The sequence below is a fragment of the Conger conger genome, chromosome 17 (assembly GCF_963514075.1).
Source record: "Conger conger chromosome 17, fConCon1.1, whole genome shotgun sequence".
NCBI lineage: Eukaryota > Metazoa > Chordata > Actinopteri > Anguilliformes > Congridae > Conger > Conger conger.
Window position 1 is genome coordinate 2,132,713 of NC_083776.1, and position 5,742 is coordinate 2,138,454.

The window sequence follows — 5,742 nt, forward strand, 5'->3', positions numbered from 1 at the left end:
CATGGCTACACCGGGTTTGAACCAGCAACTTTCCAGGTCCCAGGCATTTACCTACAGGCTGACTATGTTCCATATTGTCCCAAAACGTTCCACAGTGTCTCTGTGTATTGGGTTGCAGAGTGTCGTGTGTTTGTTTGTTAGCTGGTGGTGACTAGCATGGGGTCCAGTCACAAGCAGGTTGCCGAGGGGCCGTTGCCTGCAGTGACCTCACGGTTATCTCATGTTCTCTCTGTGCAGTACATACCTCCCCCGGAGCCAGCACTTCCTCTGGAGGACACTGACCCAAAAGCCAGCTCGTTATAAACAGTCACAGCATCCCGGCTGTCCGTACGGACAGAAGCCCTGTTCTGCTCTTTGTTAAAGGGGCCACAGGGCTCCTGTCCCTCGTTAGAGCCAATCACGGTGTTCCCATCCTACATTAGAGCCAATCACGGTGTTCCCATCCTACATGAGAGCCAATCACGGTGTTCCCATCCTACATGAGAGCCAATCACGGTGTTCCCATCCTACATTAGAGCCAATCACGGTGTTCCCATCCTACATGAGAGCCAATCACGGTGTTCCCATTCTACATGAGAGCCAATCACAGTATTCCAATCATACATGAAAATCAATCACGGTGTTCCTATCTTCCATTAGAGCCAATCACGGTGTTCCAATCTTCATTTAGAGCCAATCACAGTGTTCCAATCCTACATGAGAACCAATCACAGTGTTCCAATCCTTAATTAGAACCAATCACGGTGTTCCAATCCTACATTAGAGCCAATCACGGTGTTCCAGTTCTTCATTTGAGCCAATCACGGTGTTCCAGTTCTTCATTTGAGCCAATCACGGTGTTCCTTCATTACTTGAGTTCAGTTATCCAGTCCTGCGTTGCACTGAATCACAATGTTCCAATACTGCATTGCAGCGATTCAGTGTTCCAATTCTCCATTACCAAGAATCAACATGTTTCAATATTCATTTTGATGAAATCATGTTATTTGTTGTTATTTCCAAGATACCCACCAACAAGCCCAGGCAAACTTTTACTGAGCAGAGTAAAGTAAGTAAGTCTGTGTGAGGGAGGATTGGAGACATCAAATTATTTTCTCAAGAAAGCAGTCCCAGTAGTACTGTCTGGGCTCTGTCGGCCTGGCAGGGTTTCATTTCTCATTAAAGCGTAATCCCCCTTAACCCTTTGAGTGCCTCTCCTCTTAAACCTTCTGTGTCCCTCTCTCCTTAACCCTTTCAATGCCTCTCCTCTTAACCATTACATTACATTACATTAAAGGCATTTGGCAGACACTCTTATCCAGAGCGACGTACAGTTCATCAGACTAAGCAGGAGACAATCCTCCCCTGGAGCATTGCAGGGTTAAGGGCCTTGCTCATGGGCCCAACGGCTGTGCGGATCTTCTTGTGTCTATACCGGGGATTAGAACCACCGACCTTGCGGGTCCCTGTCATGTACCTTAACCACTACGCTACAGGCTGCGCTCTCAGTGCCTCTCCTCCCTGGCTGAAGGGAGCTGAAGGCCGGTGGCGTTTCGGCGGAGGGCGGCGATAAAGCGGGAGAGAGCCTGAGAATGCCCACCGCCTGCCTGCGTGCGCAACTGATGATCTGATCATCTCAAAGTATTCAGAGCGCAGTCAGCCCCCCATGAGCAACAAGCCCAACACTGTGTCAGCGGGAGGGCCAGGGAACGAGGGACGGAGAAGGGGAGGGGAAGAGAAGAAGGGACACCGAGCTGAACGGAGAAGTGCAGAGAGGAGAAAGAGGCAGAAAGACCCGCACAGACGGGTATTTGGGGGGGAAACGGATGCAGGACTCAATGTGCAGGAATGCCCAAAGTTACTGTAACAGATTCTCTAAATCCTGGGAGAGATTATTTAATTAATATAATGGGGAAAATACACTTCTTGTTGAATATTATTTTGACCAAATAATGTGTTTGGTTCCATTTTTTTTATGATTTGTGGAATTAGGAACAACAATCGTTTTACATAAACATAACTGTAATTGTAATTTTTCAGTATGAAAACACAAAACAATTTTTGTCTATGAAGGAGTTTTAAAATGCTATTTTGACGAATGAACCACCTTATTGCAAAATTAACAATAAAACTTAAAACTTGAATAAAATATACTTTTTGGAAATATACAGATATATCGTACTGTCTTGGGCACCTTTGATTTTTATAAATTATATACATTATAGATGTCTTAGATGTTCATATATATATATATATTTTTATTTATTTTTCTGCATTAGTGTGTCGGTAGAAAAAAACGAATGTCCAAACTTTCATTTTCCAAAGAAATCACTAAATCTTTTGTATTGTTTGCAGTTTTAAACACGAAGGGTGGTCACAGCAAATATTGCTTGCATTTAGTTTTTAACTGTTTACAGGTCTTTATAGTACATTTGAGATATGTATAACCTTGTCATTTCATTTGTTTTTGAAAGCATCTTTGCTTAACAGAATTATTTTAACGTGCGCCTACAACTGTTACACAGCACTGTCTGTTGATTTTTAAATCTTAAACTATTTTTCAGCATTGAAATTAGAAAGTAGATTTACTCATATACTGTTATGCCATCAGATACCACTGACCAACAGGATTTAAAATATTGTCTAAATTCAGGATAGCATTGTGTTGGGAATGCTAAAAATAGTGAAAATGGTTCTGCGGCTCCAGGTGGAATATAGTATCTGGGATGATCCGTGGATCTGGGACTCTTGTGACATAATTTGTCAGCCGTTCATAGAAATTGAAAACAAGTCAAAGCAGAAGCAGCCCATATGGGTATTGCGCTTATCCAGGGAATTGCGGAACAAGACAAATGAACACGTCTTTGCATTTCTGAAAAGCCTTTTGAGTGCCGCTCACAATGAACACAGGCTGTGCTCGACGGAACCAGACAACTCGGGTTCAAGTCTGGGTTAGCCTGTTATCACTGGGGTTCTGCGCTGGTGGGGCGCAGTTGGCTTCTTCCGACCCGAGGTAGAGCGGTTTAAATTTAGTGTGGCTAAATGGTACACTGGGCGCCCACACATAACCGGTGCCATCTGCCAGGTTCTCATCCTGGTTCTGAATCTAGTTCTCTTGTGGCACTGGGTGGCCTGGAACATTGCACACACTTACAAGAGAGGGAATTGGGGGATTGCACCATCTTTGCGAGTTATATTAATTGTGTGTGAGTGGGTGGGTGGGTTTGGTGGGCCAATAGGCAACACATAATTAGGTACTTCATTGAATGCACAGGAGAATTATACTGTATATACACTCAATGAGCACTTTATTAGGTGGACCTGTACGCCGGCTTAATGCAAATATTGAATCAGCCAATCATGTGACAGCGACTAAATGCATAAACGCATGCGGATGTGGTCAAGAGGTTCAGCTGTTTTTCAGACCAAATGTCAGAAAGGGGAAGAAACGTAGTCTAAGTGACTTTGACCGTGGAATGACTGTTGGTGCCAGACAGGGTCGTTTGAGCATCTGAGAAACTGCTGATCACTCGGTGTACATGATTATGTGTTTTCTGGTGGTGGAGAATAATGGTCAGGGAGCTGGTCTTGTAGCAATGAAGTCATCGCTTTGATTCCTGTGTGAAGCACTGCCCTTGAGCAAAGACGTGAATTCCATCAGTAATTTTCCAGCTTCTAAAAAAACCCCCTCCAAACCGCAACTTCCTTTATCATAATTTGTGTGAGTCCCTCTGTGCCAAGAATATGGATGAGTTTTGGGCCGGCTGGTAGCATGGCGGTTTAGCGCTCTGAGCCTCTAACTGAAGGGACTGCTGTAACACTCTTAGAAAGGACGTGTTAAAAATGACACAAACCGTCAAATTCTTACACACAAATGTGTGCATACCCTGTCGGTTTTGACATATTCTGTGTGTCAATGATGTTTACACAGGATGTTTTTGTCAAATGGGTTATCACAAATATGTTTAACACAGTATGTTTTTTCAGACTCACAAAAACTTTTAATTCCTACACAGACAGTCTTCTGGCTGTAGTGTGTAAATCTGTGTAAATCTGTGTTAATACCCTGCTAGAAAAAAAAAACGCTCAAACTAGGCTTTCAGACAACTGGTAGCTGGTTGAGCACGTGTATAAACCAACTCAACATGGTTTGACCTGCTGGAGCTTTGTTTTGAAATAGCTGGTAGCTGGTATTTCAAGCTGGTCATAGCTGGATTTTATACCCGGGTGTGCACCCATAATGTGTTTTGAAAAAAAGGCCACTGCACATAAATTGTGTACGTTTTGTGCACATTCCTTGTAAGTGTGCTGTTGTACACTTCAGCACGGAGCTGAACCTTAATGGAATCAGTAAATATCCAGCTGCACGTGGAAATGTTATCTGTGTCAGGTGTTCTAGATAACAGTCTCTGGTAAATGCCCACACGAACTGTGATCTACACGACCGTCCATGCATAATGTTCATCGCACTGGCAATTAGATGTATCACAAGGCTGCGTTAAAGATTCTGAGAGTGTGCATTAACCACCTGAGACTTTGCGTCCTCAAACGAAGACATACAATTTTGGCTTCCCTGAAATCTATACAGTATTAGATCATTAAATTTAATAAATGATATATTTTGAAAATATTTTCACTGCAACATGTTTTTGTCATCTAAGTCAAACACTTGTATTATGTAAAAATAAATTATCCTGGGTCTCAGGAGGTCAAAACGGTTAATTCTTCTTCAGTTTACAATATAATTTTGTGTAGGGGCAGTGAAATGGCTTTAATGTGGCAGAATTAATGAAGACGAGCTTCAGATGGCCTTTGCACTACGCCTTTGACTGCATTAAATTTTGGTCATTACATGTTAAAGAAAGGGCTACACAAGCTGTTAGAAAAGAGAAGAGAAGAGGAGCCAGATTCATTCTGGTCTTAATAGGTCTTAATGGCATGGCCTATTCGGAAACACTAAAGACACTCAATGCCTATAAGTATCATTGAAATAAGTCTGATGGGAATCTGATTGAATTATTGCATATTTTTCAATTAATTACTTGATTTAACATTCAATGTTCTTTTGAAAGTTTTTTTTTTAATGAATGGAGAGTACTTGATTGGTAATTAAAAGTATAATTATACCATGGAGTGTAATGAGTGAATGAAATTACTTTTGAACTTTTGTATTACTTTTAAAAAAAGGATTTTACCCCCTATTATCCCGCTCCCTGTTTGGAAAGCCTGGTGTGCGTGTTGCCGCCCGTCTCTGTAGCCTCTTGTCGGTTCAGGGAGCTCCGTCACACCGACGCTCTCCCGCGGGTCATGTGACATCTCATTACCGCCGCTACGCGCGCAGCGCCCGTCTTGTGGCAGACGGCTCACGTTCAGCTCAAGCAGACCGCGTGCGCGGGAAGGACCAGGAGGGGTGACGTGTGTGTGTGTGATGAGGTGTGTACATCCTGTCAACTGCGACTCAGCTCCCTCCAAATTACACGCCATTCTGTGGGTTTGCTAGCTCGGTGGTCCTCGCTCCTGGTCCTGGAGAGCCGCAGGGTGTGCTGGGGTCCTCACTCCTGGTCCTGGAGAGCCGCAGAGTGTGCTGGGGTCCTCACTCCTGGTCCTGGAGAGCCGCAGAGTGTGCTGGGGTCCTCGCTCCTGGTCCTGGAGAGCCGCAGAGTGTGCTGGAATTAGTTTTCGCCTTAATATCACCAAACAAATCAGAACCAGGCGAGGTGAGTTAACTGTGTAATGAACTGCTTTAATTAAGTTCCAAGTAGC

The 5,742-nt window shown here is 43.6% G+C and overlaps 1 protein-coding gene across 1 annotated transcript in view; it reads left to right on the forward strand.

The window, feature by feature from the left end:
- Window positions 1–2,044, forward strand: part of LOC133116858 (cilia- and flagella-associated protein 47-like) — a 103,089-nt gene extending 101,045 nt beyond the window's left edge. The window contains exon 64 of the mRNA XM_061226854.1: window positions 1–2,044. This exon is cut by the window's left edge and continues 288 nt beyond it. The gene's annotated coding sequence lies outside the window, so the exon portion shown is untranslated.
- The last annotated feature ends 3,698 nt before the right edge of the window (window positions 2,045–5,742 follow it).